At 40.7% G+C, this 17,945-nt stretch overlaps 1 protein-coding gene and 1 pseudogene across 1 annotated transcript in view; both read right to left on the bottom strand.

The window, feature by feature from the left end:
• The window catches only part of LOC125250524 (mannose-binding protein C-like), a 177,858-nt gene that overhangs the window by 35,331 nt on the left and 124,582 nt on the right, over positions 1-17,945 (bottom strand). The window lies entirely within an intron of this gene.
• On the bottom strand, positions 17,435-17,612 carry LOC125252048 (annotated as a pseudogene).

A 17,945-nucleotide genomic window follows, 5' to 3' on the forward strand; every position in this document is an offset into this window, starting at 1 on the left:
CGGCCGGGACCTTCTCGTGCTACTCCAGCCCCCCCGTCCGAATAACGACGTGCGGCCCACCCTGCAGCATTGACCTTATCTTTTCCTTCCAATGAGTGTTTCTTTAAAAATGTCTTAATAAAACTGTACTCTTTTGGCAAATTAAAAGACACTGGACTTTTAAGATCAATCGGTAAAACTCTCAGCGCTCTTAGGTAAGACCCCATCCAGAAACGAGCCATAGCCGCTGTCTTGTTCTCTCTGGATGGGGTCAATGCATATTGGACATGGAGGGCGGCAAAGCGGCTTCCTAAAAACAAGTGGGGGTCTGGGAGGCCTTTCCCACCATTCTCTTTTCTTTTTTTAACGACCTCCCTCTTCAGTCGTTCCCACTTGAACCCCCACAGGAAATAAAATACCGCCCTCTCCAGGTTGACCAGAAATCTTCTTGGGGGACTAAAAACAGAACGGACAAGTAAAATTAGGGGTAAAATCACTGCTTTAAAAATTAAAATCTTTCCTTCAATCGTCATTTGTCTTAGTCCCCAAATCCCCAGTCTTTGCCTAAAAAAACTGTCAGGTCATTGTCTTTAAAATCGAAATCCAGTCCACCTGTGTCCACGTTTCCCCACGGCCCGAAGAGCTGGGCCTCGGACTTACTCCTATTGAGCTTGGCGGCCGAGGCCCGACCGTACCAGTCAGTCAAGTCCAATGCTCTTCGTACCGATAAAAGGTCAGTCGCTAAAAGGGTTACGTCGTCCATATATAAAACACAGGTCGCCGTCAGTCCACCAGTCCCTGGGACGTCCAGTCCTTTAATCCATTTATCCCTTCTCAAGATTTGTGCCAGTGGCTCAATGCAGGCCACATACAGTAGGGGAGATAAAGGACACCCCTGACGGACGCCGCTGTGAATGTTTACAGCTTTGGATAGATGCCCATTAACTGCAAATTTGCTGACTAGGCTGTTGTAGAGCAGTCCCACCCAAGCTATAAACCTCCCTGGGAACCCCATTTTTTCCAGTACCTTAAAAAGGAACTGGTGCGAGATGCGGTCAAAAGCTTTTTAAAAATCTAAATTTAGGACTACTAGCCGAATATTTCTGTCTCTCGCGTAACAGATGGCGTCTCTAATCAGCACCAGGCTGTCTGTGATCTTCCTACCGGGCACAGCGCATGCTTGATCCAGGTGGATTACGTCCTCTAGAACAGTCAACATGTGTGGCTAAAATCTTACTAAAAAGTTTACAGTCAAAATTTAAAAGCGTGATTGGTCGCCAGTTTTTCAAGTCAGTCCTGTCTCCTTTTTTGTATAATAACGAAACTATCCCTACTCTAAAGCTGTCCGGAAGTCTATCAAGAGTCTCAAATTCTTTAAAAACTGTCAGTAGGTCATGTGCTAAAATGTCCCAGAAAGTCAAATAAAACTCCAAGGGAAGTCCATCCATTCCTGGGGACTTCCCTTTTTTAAAACCTTTGAGTGCTTTTTTTATTTCTAAAAGAGTAAAATCCTGGGCTAAAAGCACGTTTGGACTCTTTTTATCTAAAAAATCTAAAACTTCCTTTAAGATGCCGTCGTGTACTTCTTTTGGACTATATAAATCACTATAAAAATGTTCTATTTCACCTAAAATTTCCTCCATATTTTTTGCCTCCCTCCCTCCAAAAGTTTTTAAAATGGTTATTGACCCTCCCCGTGAAATAGCCTTTTTAAAAAAATATCGTGTACACTTTTCTCCTTCTTCTATCTCTTTTTCTTTGCATCTTAAAATGACTCCCTTACTTTGAGCTTCGGATAAAACTGACATTTCTTTCTTTACTTCCTTTATTTCCTCTTTAAAATCTAATCCATTATTTAAAAGGTTAAAATATCTCTGCAGTCTTTTTTGCAGCCCCATCATGCGTCTTTTTTCTTTGTTCTTTTTCTCCTTACCCATTTTTCTAAAAAAACGTCCTGTCTTTTGTTTCACCATCTCCCACCACTGTGCCCGTGAGTCGTAAAAGTCCTGGAGAGCCTGCCATTGGCTCAACTGCTCCCTATACTCTCTAACCAGTTCCTCATCCTCTAATAGGGAGCAGTTCAGCTTCCACAGACCTCCCCCTACTGTCACACCTGTGGGTAGTGAAAGGGTGCAGGAGAGCATCATGTGATCAGTGAAGAAAAGGGGGGTCAATGTTGCATCGGTTGGCGGGCAGTCTCTTGTAAAAATATAGTTGATTCGAGAGACTCTGGCGCCATCACCACTGAACCAGGTGAAGCCCTCCTCTCTCTGATGCATTGTTTTAAAACAGTCGACTAACTTAAAATCTTTGACTAATTTTTTTAATAAAACCGATGTCTTGTTGACCTTAAAATCATCTCCTACCCTTTTTCTAACTTTTTTTGTTAAAACACAATTAAAATCCCCTGCTACCACTAGGGGAGCCCTACCTAACATGTGGGGCTGCAAATCTTCTAAAAACTCGTATCTCTCATTTTTTCCTGTAAAACCATACATATTTAAAACATTAAAATCCTTACCTAAAAATGTCAGATTAAGTAAAATTGCCCACCCATCCCTCACCACAGTGCTTCCCTTCACCAAGATGTTGGGATTATTAATTAAAAATGGAACACCGTCATTTTTGTTAAAATTGGAGCCACTCCAGATGGAGGGTCCTGGGGTCCAAAGTTCTTGCCATTTCCTGTAGTTTGTTAAAAAAGGCAGAGCAAATTCTTGCAATAAATAAATGTCTGACTTAAAATTTTTTAAACTTGAAAAAAGTTTGTGCTAAAAAAAAACAAAGGTTTTAATAAATTAAAGAAACCCCTCTCTCCTCCCTCTTACTAGGCACATATACATTAATCAGTCTGATGCTAACACCCCTCCACCTTACATCAGCATACAACACCCTCCCCGGAACTACCATTAAATTCCCTTCAATGACAAATTCCTGAGAGTTAAAAAATATTCCCACCCCATCTGCCATCTGCCATCACATTTCCTGCCCCCGCATAGATGGGCCTTTTCCCCAGTCCTTTGCAAAAAGACGCTCATCTCTGCTGTTCTCTAAATGACATTCCTGTAAAAACATAATGTCAAAATTAACAGAACTCAAGGACTCAAAAAAAGCTATCCATCGTTTTGTCATTTTCAATCCTCTTACATTTTGAGTGGCCACCCTCAGCCCCCCCATTTTAGGCAAACACTAAAGAAAAACAGTCCTTATCACTTCCAGACTGCTCACATGGACAGCCCTCCAAAACCTCCCTTCCCACCCCCTGTGGTACATCCCTTCACCCTTCTAGCTACTACCTCCGTCCACCCTGAGAATCATCTTCAGTACTCTCCCCACACTCTCCCCACTCCACCCCCCCCCCCCCATCCCCCTACTCATGTACTACTTCTTTAAAAACTTTAACCGCTCACGCTCCCTTCCCCGAGTCATGTAAAGATACCAAGTCCTCCAAAGAAACAAAAGTCTTTACTGTCTCAAGCTTGCTGCATTTTCTATCCCTCTCATCCTCTCCTCCGCCATCTTCTTCCACCGCTCGCCGACGTCCTCTTCCCCCTGATATCTCCATCTCGCTGTCTCCGCCTCCACTTTGCTCAGATGTCATAATGTCTAAAGCATCCAGTTGCGACCATGTAAACGTGGCTGGGTCTTCAGATTGTGGAGTATCTTGAATGGTGTTGTTACTAGACACAATTGCAGCCCCGAAAAACACCTCTGCAATATCAATGTCTGACCAGGTCTGTCCAATACCCTGTGACTGCTCCCTCTCTTGAGCTGCCTCCGGAGAACGTGGCTGGTTGACCTCTACAACTGCTGGTCCTTTGTCCTGGTGGTGCACAGCACTTTCCTTAGCCCCTTGGTCTTTATTCGCACTGGTTAATTGAAGAGTTGGATGCCTCACACATGAGAGATTCCAAATCTGCTTGCAGATCTTCCCCCTCCTTAAATAAACTAGCGTAGCTCTTCTTTCTGGCTGGACAACCCCGATACAAATGTTCTTTACTTCCACACAGACTGCAATGTTTGGGAGCAGTACATTCCGCCGCCACATGATCCGTCTTCCCACAGAATCTACATCTCTCTCCCTTGCACTCCACTTTCACATGGCCCTGCCCTCCACATCTTCGACAATACAAGGGCTGTCCGGGATAGTGCAGGAAACCTCTGTTCGGTCCAATAGAAAAGCTGCCTGGAGGGTGCAGCACAGTGCCAGGTGAAGAGGAGTCAAGTCTCAACTTCACCATGTACCTCCTCTTCCCATTCCATATTCCATATCGATCTCTCAAACGCTCTCCTCCTCTTACAACATCACAATATCTTGCAATAAAAGCCAGGACATCGCCATCCTCCACAAAAGGGTTGTAAATGTGAATGGTAAGTGGGATAAAATCTTGAACAAACACAGGCTGAAGTTGCAGGCCTTCCAGCAATTTGTGACCTTCCTTTTTCTTCCAGGCCTCAAAAAAACCAACACAGTCCTTCAAAACACAAAAAGTTAAATCCAAAAAGCCAGTTGACACAAAATCTTGTAAACAAAAGACTTCAGCAGGCTGAATCTTGAAAAGTCTTCTAAGAATTTCAGTAACAAAAACAATCTCTTCCAAAATGTTGCTTCACAAAATCTTCAGCATCTTTCTTCAACAACACACGAATCGTATTCCTTAACCGCACCATCATGGCCGGTTCTCTTTTGTCGTTTCCCAACATAACTCCTGGGCAAGATTTTTTTTTTTTTTTTTTTTTTTTATTTTATTGATTTTCAAATCATGATTTCACCTCATTCCATGTCATCACAAAATAATCCAAACAATTCCTTCCACCTTTCTCTAGCCGCATGTTTACCCCATCTTTTGATGTCCCATTTAATCCTTCCCCTTATTTCAGCCTCCACTCCCCGAATTACCCCTTCTGTTGACCTTCTCCCCTTCCCTCTTCTTATTCCTTGCCTATCCTCCCATATTCCTTTCTTTACCAAACTCATTATTAACCAGATCATGAAAGAAACTTTCCCCTGCCCTTTCCTGCATCTAATACCCCCAATTATATTCTCACATGAAACCATGAAATTCTCTGAAATTCCTCCTAATATCCTTTTCCCCTCGCCCACGCAAAAGCGCACTCCCAAAAAGCATGTCTTATAGTTTCTTCTTCTAAACACTCCTCCCTTGGGCACCTCTCATCTTTTGCTATCCCATGTCTATACATAATTTCTTTCACTGGCAAACGCCCCAAAAAGATTAACCAATTAAGATCTTTTAAGCCATTGTCAAGACTTTTGGGTTGAATGTTCATCCACACCTCCTTTGAAACACCCACCCGAACTACACTAGACACCCTTTCCCTTACCTTTTCATACAACTTCCTCTGTTCCAAACATACTGCCACCTCCTTTCCCTCAGGATATTTCCCTAGCCACTTTGCCACTTGTTTGTAGTGCCAAGGCCGCACCTCTGCCCTTGGACTATCATTGGTCCACCTCATCACATGCCTTGCCTGATAAGAGAAAAACAACCTAAGAAAGATACATGATGGATGTTCAAATGGCTTAGCTAACTGCGTTAAAATAGAAGACACAAATAAGCAATCAAGTTTTAAGGGTATATGAGGCACATCCCGCCCTCCTTTGTTAACAGGATTAAACATTTCAGTTCTCCTCGCATATTCATATCTGCAGAGGTGTAAAAAGTACTCAAAAATGTTACTCAAGTGAAAGTACAAGTACTGAGTGAAATTTTTACTCAATTAAAAGTAAAAGTATCTGGCCAGAATCATACTTGAGTAAAAGTAAAAAAGTACTACATTAAAATTGTACTTGAGTATTAAAAAAGTAAAAGTAACAGCAAGAATGAAAACTAGAGATTCTTGTTTAACACTCTGAGGTCTGAAAACGCGGCGGCGCGTTTTGCAGGTTTTTTTTCACATTGCAGCAAAACAGACTTAAAATACTCCGTCATTTTTTGTCATAGAGACATAAGTAATATATCAATTGAAACTATAGAATATCTTCTTTTATTTGTATACACTCAGAGTAAAAACACAATGTTGTGCTTTTTGTAAAATAAAGAAAACTAACATGATGCGTGATTTCTCCTCTCCCTCTGAACGAAGTCCAATCTAATAGTTCTCAGAAAATGAACTGTAACTTAGTGAATACTAATCACAGAAAAGTTAAACTTATGTCTAAAAAAACGTTAAGATGTCAGGTTTTAAATCATTTAAGTCAAATCGAAAACAAACCTTCTGTGTTTATGTAATCTGTATGAAAAGAGAGCCATGTCAGAAGTCCGTGATTCAGCTCATTATCTGCTAATGCGGCCACGCCCACGGAGCCAGCGCTATTCAGACGCAAATTCAGAGGCAATACATGCATTCATCGTCTCAATCGTGTATTTATTGTCTTGAAAAGTGTTTATCTGGATGTAAAAGTCATGGTTAGGGAGCTCTAGAAGACATGCAGTTAGTTCCTGTTTTCGTTTCTTCTACAGATGAATTTTAGATGAGTTTTTGTTTCTTTAGCGCCCTCCGGCTGCAGTATGAATTGGAAACTCCATTCATGGAATAGCCTCTTCTTCTTTTAGATGAATTTGTGGACTAAAAATGCACAGAGAGCGCCCTCCGACTTCAAGGATGAATTGAAAACACCAGCGCTCATAGTAATGACAATGAATATTAAATAAATATAACTTCTCTGTATAGAAAATTGACATAAGCATATGAGAATCCAATATTTCTCCAAATGTGCATGCTTTTAAACTAAAAGCCTATATTCAGACTCTTTGCATCACAGAAATACATTATATTTTAAAGTATAATATAAAACCATTACTTTATATTGTAATAATATTTTTCTGTATGTTTCATATATCATGATGAGCTTGAGACATCACAGAAGGTTTTTTTCACAGCCTACCTGACTGAAATGCCTCATTAATATGCAAGTCATTTCAGCTCATTACTATCCAATTCGTTTGTCTTCTCAGGTGAGAATGGCCCATTTTTCAGTGGTGATTCACGCCTTCATGCATACTGTGTTTCTTGGCAAAAAGTGTCTTACAAAAACTAAATCAATATATTGTTTTATATGAAGGAGTAGGCAGCATAATTTTTACATAATTTTGAAGCAAAAACTCTAGTCTACAACCTCCAATACCCAAAAGTCTTGTGAACACAGATTTAATATACTTATTTTGGCCTTATTTCAGTGACTTAAGTTTTTTGTTTTTTCAGTAACCACGCATAAACATTATTCCTTCAAAAACACAAACATGTACATACATGTTCCTCACATATTATTGTAGCCTAGTTTGTGCTGAATACAGTGTAATGACACTTTTGTCATTTATATGTTTATGAACAACTGAAAAAAGCACAAATGTCAGAGCATGTCAAAACTTCTCCAGGCCCCAAATCAGCCTCAGACTCCAGAGGGTTAAGCTTTTAATCTCTAAAAACATGAAGTGAAAGAACCACATACAAAGTTTTATGCTCCTTTAGAACTGTTTGTGTTTAATTGTATTTAATTGTCAAACTATAAGACTACTACCTAATGCCAGTATGCAACATGCTACTCAAAGTTGCAAAATCTCGGATTTAACTTAAGCAGAAGCTGATTTTCAAAATTGTGAGTGTCAAGCCTAGCTCTTTTGGGGCTAAAAATCAATCCTGCAGTGCCTGAAACACAGGCCAGATATCCATCCAACTCTTTGCTGGCTTCATGTGTTGTCTGTTTAAAAGAAGCGAAAAAAAATCTTCATCATCAGGTGAACTGTTGGCCACAGGTGCTCTTGATTCTGTGGCTGATTTTTGACTTCCTCCATTTTCTTCCACTGATTGTTATAATTTCCAGGTCAACAAAGGCCCTGTCCCAAATGACGCACTTCATGTGGACTTTCGGTCTCGTGGACTTAAATTGCGCGTGCTCGCCGAGTCTACGAGTCCGTAGGCCGTCCCATTCAGCATTTTAAAGGTGCCCTTGATTCAAAAATTGAATTTATCTTGGCATAGTTAAATAACAAGAGTTCAGTACATGGAAATGACATACAGTGAGTCTCAAACTCCATTATTTCCTCCTTCTTATATAAATCTCATTTGTTTAAAAGACCTCCGAAGAACAGGCGAATCTCAACATAATACCGACTGTTACGTAACAGTCGGGGTGTACGCCCCCAATATTTGCATATGCCTGCCCATGTTCCCAACATTATGAAAGGCATTAGACAAGGGTAGGCATTAACGTCTGGAGCAGCACAGCCGAATCATCAGACTAGTTAAGCAAGCAATAACAACAGCGAAAAATGGCAGATGGAGCAATAATAACTGACATGATTCATGATAACATGATATTTTTAGTGATATTTGTAAATTGTCTTTCTAAATGTTTCGTTAGCATGTTGCTAATGTACTGTTAAATGTGGTTAAAGTTACCATCATTCCTTACTGTATTCACGGAGACAAGAGCCGTCGCTATTTTCATTTTTAAACACTTGCAGTCTGTATAATGCATAAACACAACTTCATTCTTTATAAATATCTCCAACAGTGTGTAATGTTAGCCGTTAGCCACGGAGAACAGCCTCAAACTCATTCAGAATCAAATGTAAACATTCAAATAAACACTGTACTTACACGATTAGACATGCTGCATGACGAACACTTTGTAAAGATCCATTTTGAGGGTTATATTAACTGTTTGAACTTTTTTTATGTTGTTTAAGGCAAGCGCGAGCTCCGTGGGCGGGGAGCACGAGCAATTAAAGGGCCAGCAGCCCTGAATCGGCTCAAAATATGATTTCCCTGCATGGCAAGCCATCTCGCAAACACAATGTTAAAAACAACAACAACAACAATAGGCAGTATATTCCCCGAACCTGCAGCTCCTGTCAAAAAACAACCAGACCGTTATTTCCGGCCTGATGATCGAGTCTGTCCCAAAAATACCTCTCAATGCGCCCTCGTGGACTCGCGCCAAGGGCCCTATAGATCTGCACTACATGACGTCACCAAAGTGTGGACTCTGAGGAAGTCCGCAAGTCCGGAGTGTGCCATTTGGGACAGGGCCAAAGAGTATAGAACCCAAGAGGCGACACTCTGATACTTTTTAGGCAACAGTCACTAGATGGCGCTCCGGTAGTGCGGCCGCCATTATGGGTTGAAAATACTAACTGGAGCATTGAATCCCTCAAATCTTACCCACCCAAAATCGGCGAATTTCACCGCCAAATCAGAAGCACAGTAGAACAGTTTTTTTAAATTAAGTCACCAGTAAATTGTATGTCTCCCACAGTAAAGGTTGTATTGTCTTATATATGTTTTATTTTACCAGTTGTGGAATACAACCATTCAACCATCTGAGGTAACGTAGTTAGCCTACTTTATTGAGTATTTCCATTTTATGAAACTTTACACATTTATTAATAGTAAATGAATAATTAATACATTTAAGATCATCATGTTTTCAGTGAACAATATATTTCAGACCTAGTGGAGTAATAGTAATAATATCTAGGTCTGAATTGAAATAAGCTATATTGTACGTTTTAATGGATCACTCTACAAACATAATGATCTTATAATACATGATGCGTTGCTGTGTCTGTTATTGCATAATTCCCACTTTTGGACACTTTTGCTTCAATGGACATTAGACAACACTGCAAAATCAAGCTGTTATATTCATATATTTATTGTCCAACATTCCCAATTTTTCTGATGCATGACATAATTTAATTTCATATGTCAGTATTAATTCAGTGTTTATAAGTCTAATACTAATACTAGATCTTTTAAAGAGTTTTAACCCAAACTGACTGAGAGCAAAAAGTTTTTGTGAAAAAAGTATTTTTATTTTTTTTTAACAAAGCAGCTGATAATGCCATAGAAACTAGTGGACTGCCAAGTCGCCTTCACCCCAAAATGGCGGAAATGCAAGGCCGCTGCTGGGCGCAGGTGTTGCAATGGAACATTCTGTTGAGTGTCACTTCTTGTTAGTGTATATTCTTTGAGGTCAAGGTGCTGTGCATTGTGGTAATTGATGTGACATGACGTCACTTCCAAAGGACCAATGAACATGTCTGACCAATTTCATGGAATGTGAAAATGAATCTCATTGAATAAATAACCTTTAAATTAAACTGGTCATCAGCGCAATTCAATTGGTTTGGTAATAGCAAAGGAAAATAGCAAAGGAAAATGAAGTGATCTCCAAAAAATAAGTACTTTTTGACTGTAAATAAAATTAAGGAGTAAAAAGTACTATTTTTTTCCTCAAAAAATGTAATCAAGTAAAAGTAAAAGTATTGATTTTTAAATGTACTCAAGTAAAGTAAAAATACCCAAAAATAATACTTAAGTACAATAATCAAGTAAAATTACTCAAGTATTTTACACCTCTGCATATCTGCCACCCCAAACAAAATTAAATAGTAACCTCATTACCGCCTTTCTCATACTTACTGGTAAAGGATATATATATGCCAAATACTGAAGTACTAGCAACACATCTACCTTCAGTATCAGGACTTTCCCCATCAATGTTAACCTACACCCTTTCCACCTTGCCAGCCTCTTCTGTACTGACAAAATATGCCCTACCCAGTTTAGAGTTGCTGAGCCTACATTCCGAAGAACTTGACAGCTGACTTTGAAAAATTTAACCTAGCCCCAGATGCTAAAGAAAATTCCTCAAAGAGATACAAAGACCTCTCAAGACACTTGTCTGACGTCAGCAGTAATGTAGTATCATCCGCATACTGCGACAGTTTAACTACAGCCCCCTTGGCTCCAGGTATAACAAAACCCTTTATTCTCTTTTCTGCTCTAATTGCCTCTGCCACCGGCTCCATATAGAGAATAAAAAGTAGTGGGGAGAGAGGACATCCTTGTCTCACTCCTTCCTTTACCTCAAAACTCTGTCCTAACTTCCCATTCACTTGGACCAGACAACTAGCTCCTGTATACAACGTTCTGATCCATCCTATGAAAACCTCCCCAAACCCCATTCTCTCCATAACTTTAAACAGAAACCATCTATTCACCCTATCAAAGGCTTTAACCTGATCTAAACTAACCAGCATTAACAGAAGCTCCCTATCCTCAGCCCACGCAATGACATCCAGAACCAATTGTAAATTCCATTTAATACTGCGGCCCTCTACTCCACATGTTTGATCTACATGCACAACATGAGGTAGGGCTTTTTTCAGCCTGTCTGCCAAAATTTTCGCAATAATCTTATAGTCCACTGTCAGCATTGTAAGTGGCCTATAATTAGCAATGTCTGACTTTTCACCTTTTTTATAGAGAAGTGTTATTACTCCTGTTGCCATTGAGCCTCTTATATTTTTGTTTTCCAATACCTTCCTTAACATCTCCACCAAATAAGGACCTAAAATTGTTGAAAAACCTAACATAAAATTCAACCGGTAAGCCATCAACCCCTGGCACTTTACCTTTACTCATCCTTTACAACACTCCCTCTACTTCTTCCATTGTTATTGGAGAACTTAACTCACCCTTTACATCCTCAGGGACTATGTTAGAAAGAAAATTAACAAACATTTCACTTTTCTCCCTTACTATTTCTCTCTCACTAAAAAACTTTTTGAAATGTTCTTTTACCAATTCATTTATCTCTTCTACTTTTGTCAAACTCTCCCCTTCCTTGTCTTTTAACTCCACAATTACTTGTCTCTCTTTACGCTCCCTTACTGATCTAAAGAGAACGGAATTACACCCCTCCCCTTTCTCCCGTGTCTCCTGTCCCCTTTTAAACAAAAGCTTTTTAGCTTGCTTTTCATAAATCCCCCTTATCTGACTCTTCAGAGACTGAACCATATCCCAATCAAAAGAACCCCCCATATTGTACTCTTCAAATTTCAACTCTAAATCTCTCTGTAGAATTCCAGCTTGTCTCCAAAACTTCCTCATTCTTCTTTTACAGTATCTAACAATCCACTCCTTTGAGCAGTCCTTAACCATTTCCCACCACCCCAACATATCATTATACAGGAACTTTAAACCCTCTAATCCCTTAAAAAAATGTACATACTCATCACAAAATTGATTTTCCTTCAATACCTCTATATTCATCCTCCAATACCCCTTCCCAAACGTCAAATTCTTCTCCTTAACCCCAAACCAAACCATTTCATGATCAGAAAAGAACACAGGCTTCACTCCCCCCCCCCCCCCCCCCCCCCCCACACAAAACAAAATCTTTTGAAAAGAAAACATAATCTAACCTTTTCTCCATTCCTCTAGAGTTTCTCCAAGTTGACACATGACAACTTGAGACTTTTGGATTAACACCCTGGCCCCCATCCACCAACCCATGCCCATGCAAAACCCCTTCCAACACCATCAGACTACTATCCCCTTCATCTTTTAACTGCAAATTAAAGTCCCCTCCCATTATAATTAATTTATTAGTAGCACAGACTGCTAACAACATTTGAAAAATTTGTTTCCTTTCCTCAACAGTTTGAGGGGCATAAACTGAGAGCAATCTATATTCTCCCCCTCTCCATTTAACATCTGCCCCAATCACCCTCCCTTGTGCAACTGTAAATTGACTCATAACTTCAAACTCCTTGTCCCTAAACAAAATCCCCACATTTTGTGGTCTGTGGCTAACGGCTAACATTACACACTGTTGGAGAGATTTATAAAGAATGAAGTTGTGTTTATGAATTATACAGACTGCAAGTGTTTAAAAATGAAAATAGCGACGACTCTGGTAACTTTACGAAACGATGGTAACTTTAACCACATTTAACAGTACATAAGCAACATGCTAACGAAACATTTAGAAAGACAATTCACAAATATCACTAAAAATATCATGTTGTCATGGATCATGTCAGTTATTATTGCTCCATCTGCCATTTTTCGCTGTTTTCCTTGCTTGCTTACCTAGTCTGATTATTCAGCAGTGCACATCCAGACGTTCTGCCCTTGTGTAATACTAACTCCCCTTGTGTAATGCCTCAATCTTGGGCTGGCATATGCAAATATTGGGGGCATACACCCCGACTGTTACGTAACAGTCGGTGTTATGTTGAGATTCGCCTGTTTTTCGGAGGTCTTTTAAACAAATGAGATTTATATAAGAAGGAGGAAACAATGGAGTTTGAAACTCACTGTATGTCTTTTCCATGTACTGAACTCTTGTTATTTAACTATGCCAATATAAATTTCAATTTTTAATTCTAGGGCACCTTTAAATGAACCTCCTGCAAAAAAAAAAAACAAATTACACTTGCAATTTCCCAAAAAAGAAAAAACAGCCCTTCGTTTAACTGAGTCTCTTATACCTCTTACATTTATAGACCCCACGGTCAATTCATCCTTGAAACCACTTTAATGTCCCCTCCATTTCTTGTCCTTCCAGACTTGAGGCCTCAGTCTCACCCAACACCAACTCTGACCAACTTATGGGTGTTACACTGAGGCCAGACGACTCATCCTTCTGATCTCCATTCCTGCTCCTCTCCTTTTCCTCTGTCAGCTGAAATAAGGGCCTTGCGTTGTCCATCTCAAGCCCTTCTTGACTGTCTGTAGATAAAGACTCTTCTGTCTCCTCTGAAAAAGTTAATTTTAGCATAGACTCAGCTCTCGCCTTCTTGTTTGGCCTTTCCTTCTTTTTCTCAGCCTTCCTAACCAGCTGACTTCCATCCCCTCTTGATCCGTCTGGGGAACTTTGACTCTCCACTTCCATCTCGTCTTCTCCCTCATCTGAGTACTGCTCTGTGACCTTGAACTGTTCCCCATTCAGTGCCTCCAAGAAAGCAACCATCGCATCTTCCACTTCCTTTGCATCTTCACATCCCTCCTTTCCCTCCCCAATCGTCTCCTTCTCCTTAACTTGTTGCTCGATGATCTCCTGTTGGTCACCCTCCCCCATCTGTCTCTCTGTCTCTGTTTCTTCCACTCTTATTCCTTCTCCATACTGCTTCCGGTATTCCTTGCATTCCTTCATCAAATAGCCTAAAGAGCCACAACTGTGACAGGCTTTAGGAATACTGCACTCCCTTGCAGTGTGCCCCAACTTAGAACACCGCCGACACCTCTCCTCTTCACACCTGCCATCATTATGTCCATATCGTCTACACCTCCTACAAAAGGGAGGCTGTCTGGAAAAGAACAGATAGCCTTTGTCTGCCCCGATGTTAAAATATGCTGGAGGGTGCATCAACCCCTCAAATCCATTCTCATCTGCTCTTAAAAGAACTTGAAATTGTCTTTTCCCAGTCCATAAACCCACACTATCTCTCACATATCGTGCAGGTGTAAGAACTTCTGCATATCTTGCTAGGAATGCAATAAAGGCTTCATCCGTGACATATGGATTAAACGTGCAGGGGTGATGACTCTAAAATTAAGTCTGTCCAAACTTATCCCATTAAACCTCCCCATGAGGCCTACCTTTCCAACCTTCTCCATCACCGCTTTGTGTAACGCCACAGTATTCAGAGTCACATCAAAACATCTTTCTTGTCTGTTGCTTTGTAAACAGTACACATCTTCAACTTTCAACTTCATCTTATCCAAAAGCACAACCCTTGCAAACACTTCTCTTTCCATCATTTCCTTCATCGGCTCCTTCACTTGGAAACGCAGAGTATTTGTCAGTCCTGCCATGGGGACTGAGGGCGCAGTACCACCCGCCATCATTCCTTCTCCAAAGATCAAAGAAATACGCACTTGATCTTAGCCAAAAGGCAGAGAAGCGATGCCGTTGTCAAGCAGTTGGGGCAGAGCCGGCAAAGGCGATGCCCATCTGGGCCGCGGTGGGTTTCGTACTTTGCCTCTAGGACCACTGCTGTCGATCAGATCGTTGGTTGAATAGTGGAGATGATTTGAAACAACCTGCTTTCGCGGACTGGTCCTAGGTTTTTCGATCAACCTCCACAAAAGCACCGCAGTACAATTCTCTGGACTCCCTAGGTCGTTCATGATCAGGAGGGGGGAAAAAAGCACAACTTTAACATTTGGATAGTGTGACGAGTCTCTCGTTCTTCCTGCTACGGCCGGACAGTCTCATCAAGTGAACCATGTACACCCGTGCTTCCCTCTATAAAGCTTAGGCTTTGTTTGGCATGGTGTGTTGCTTGCTCCTGGGTGCTTTGATTTTGGTCTTTGTTTGTTTATTTTGATTTCCTTATTCGTTTAAATTTGGTTCTGTCTGATGTTTGGTTATTGATGTGTCTGACAGAAATTGTGTTTGGTTTTGTTGATTTCTTGTTTCATATTTTCTTATTTATGCTGATAAATCTCTTTTTGTTGCAACCTACCAAGCTGACTATGGCCTCCGTTTCATTTGTCACGGCTTTGAGCCGGTCGTGACAATAGCTACCACAGGGTCATTTAGAAAACGTCCGTGGTCAAGTGCCCCCAAAAGCCTATTCTCTCTAAACGAAAACTCAGAACTTTGCAAAACCAGGTGAGCACACGATTCCAAAAAGGGGCGTGCAAACATGTACGGGGACGGAGCCACAGACAATGCTACGACTGTTAAAAACCACAGGTTCCCTCAGCACCACCTAATCTGCTTTCAACCAGTGTGTCCAGGGGAGAGCGCGAACGCAAGCCGGCAAACTGCCAAGCACCTACAGGTGCTGGTCATATAATTAGAATATCATCAAAAAGTTGATTTCTTTCACTAATTCCATTCAAAAAGTCAAACTTGTATATTATATTCATTCATTACACACAGACTGATATATTTCAAATGTTTATTTCTTTTAATTTTGATGATTATAACTGACAACTAAGGAAAATCCCAAATTCAGTATCTCAGAAAATTTAGAATATTACTTAAGACCAATACAAAGAAAGGATTTTTAGAAATCTTGGCCAACTGAAAAGTATGAACATGAAAAGTATGAGCATGCGCAGCACTTAGTACTTAGTTGGGGCTCCTTTTGCCTGAATTACTGCAGCTCTTCTGCATTGTTGGGTCTGGCTTATCGCATCTTCCTCTTCACAATACCCCATAGATTTTCTATGGGGTTAAGGTCAGGCGAGTTTGCTGGCCAGTTAAGAACAGGGATACCATGGTCCTTAAACCAGGTACTGGTAGCTTTGGCACTGTGTGCAGGTGCCAAGTCCTGTTGGAAAATGAAATCTCCATAAAGTTGGTCAGCAGCAGGAAGCATGAAGTGCTCTAAAACTTCCTGGCATACGGCTGCGTTGACCTTGGACCTCAGAAAACACAGTGGACCAACACCAGCAGATGACATGGCACCCCAAACCATCACTGACTGTGGAAACTTTACACTGGACCTCAAGCAACGTGGATTGTGTGCCTCTCCTCTCTTCCTCCAGACTCTGGGACCCTGATTTCCAAAGGAAATGCAAAATTTACTTTCATCAGAGAACATAACTTTGGACCACTCAGCAGCAGCAGTCCAGTCCTTTTTGTCGAGACGCTTCTGACGCTATCTGTTGTTCAAGAGTGGCTTGACACAAGGAATGACACAAGGACAGCTGAAACCCATGTTTTGCATACGTCTGTGCGTAGTGGTTCTTGAAGCACTGACTCCAGCTGCAGTCCACTCTTTGTGAATCTCCCCCACATTTTTGAATGGGTTTTGTTTCACAATCCTCTCCAGGGTGCGGTTATCCCTATTGCTTGTACACCTTTTTTCTACCACATCTTTTCCTTCCCTTCGCCTCTCTATTAATGTGCTTGGACACAGAGCTCTGTGAACAGCCAGCCTCTTTTGCAATGACCTTTTGTGTCTTGGCCTCCTTGTGCAAGGTGTCAATGGTCGTCTTTTGGACAACGGTCAAGTCAGCAGTCTTCCCCATGACTGTGTAGCCTACAGAACTAGACTGAGAGACCATTTAAAGGCCTTTGCAGGTGTTTTGAGTTAATTAGCTGATTAGAGTGTGGCACCAGGTGTCTTCAATATTGAACCTTTTCACAATATTCTGATTTTCTGAGATAGTGAATTTGGGATTTTCCTTAGTTGTCAGTTATAATCATCAAAATTAAGAGAAATAAACATTTGAAATATATCAATCTGTGTGTAATGAATGAATATGATATACAAGTTTCACTTTTTAAAAGGAATTAGTGAAATAAATCAACTTTTTGATGACATTCTAATTATATGACCAGCACCTGTACACGAGCTGCGGCCCTTTAGACCAGTGGTTCCCATCAGTCGGGCGTGTTTGATTAGACGTCTCCCTAATCAAACACACCTGATTCAACTCATCAGCTCCTTAGTAAAGACTCCAAGACCTCAGATGGGTGCATCAGACAAGAGTGACATCCAAGACGTGCAGTGCTGGTTTGGGAACCGCTGCTTTGGAACAACGGCGACCATTTCATAAGGGTGCGAGACGGTGCCACCCTGCCAGCTGTCCCACCACAGGTATGTAGAGATTCCTCGTGAAGCTCCAGTGACATTCCCTCTGCTATTAGCCACAACAATATGCAGTCCCCCAAAAGGGGAAACACACCGTTCCTGGAGACACTGCAATACCAGGTCGATGCGTGGAGTGGACAGAGCAAGCCCCGGTTCCGGCTCCATGAGCCAAAAATCCATTTAATATGTAGTGCCCAGATAGGGGACGTATCAGATATTAAACTGATAAGAAATTTTTTTTTTTTTCTTTTGAAAAATTTTATTGTCCATTGTACCATTTTCTTTCTTTTCATTTGCATTTATGCTTTTGTGCACACATTTTTCTTTTCAAGCACACATTAAAACAAGCAATTAAATATAAATACACATGGTTAAATAAAAGGAATACAATCTTTGTTAAAAATCAAATGATTAAAACCATTGTGTTTTTCATTTTTTTAAAAGTCCATGTTTGTGGTGTCTTTTAAAAGGTGTGATCGATTTCAAAAAAAAAAAAAAAGCATCATATTTCTGTCCATAAAACCAATTCCATTGATAAAACACAATAAAAACACCAATTAAAAGTTGTCTGTTGTTCAAGACCGGGGGTGAGTC

This window comes from Megalobrama amblycephala, linkage group LG17 (assembly GCF_018812025.1).
Source record: "Megalobrama amblycephala isolate DHTTF-2021 linkage group LG17, ASM1881202v1, whole genome shotgun sequence".
Classification (NCBI taxonomy): domain Eukaryota; kingdom Metazoa; phylum Chordata; class Actinopteri; order Cypriniformes; family Xenocyprididae; genus Megalobrama; species Megalobrama amblycephala.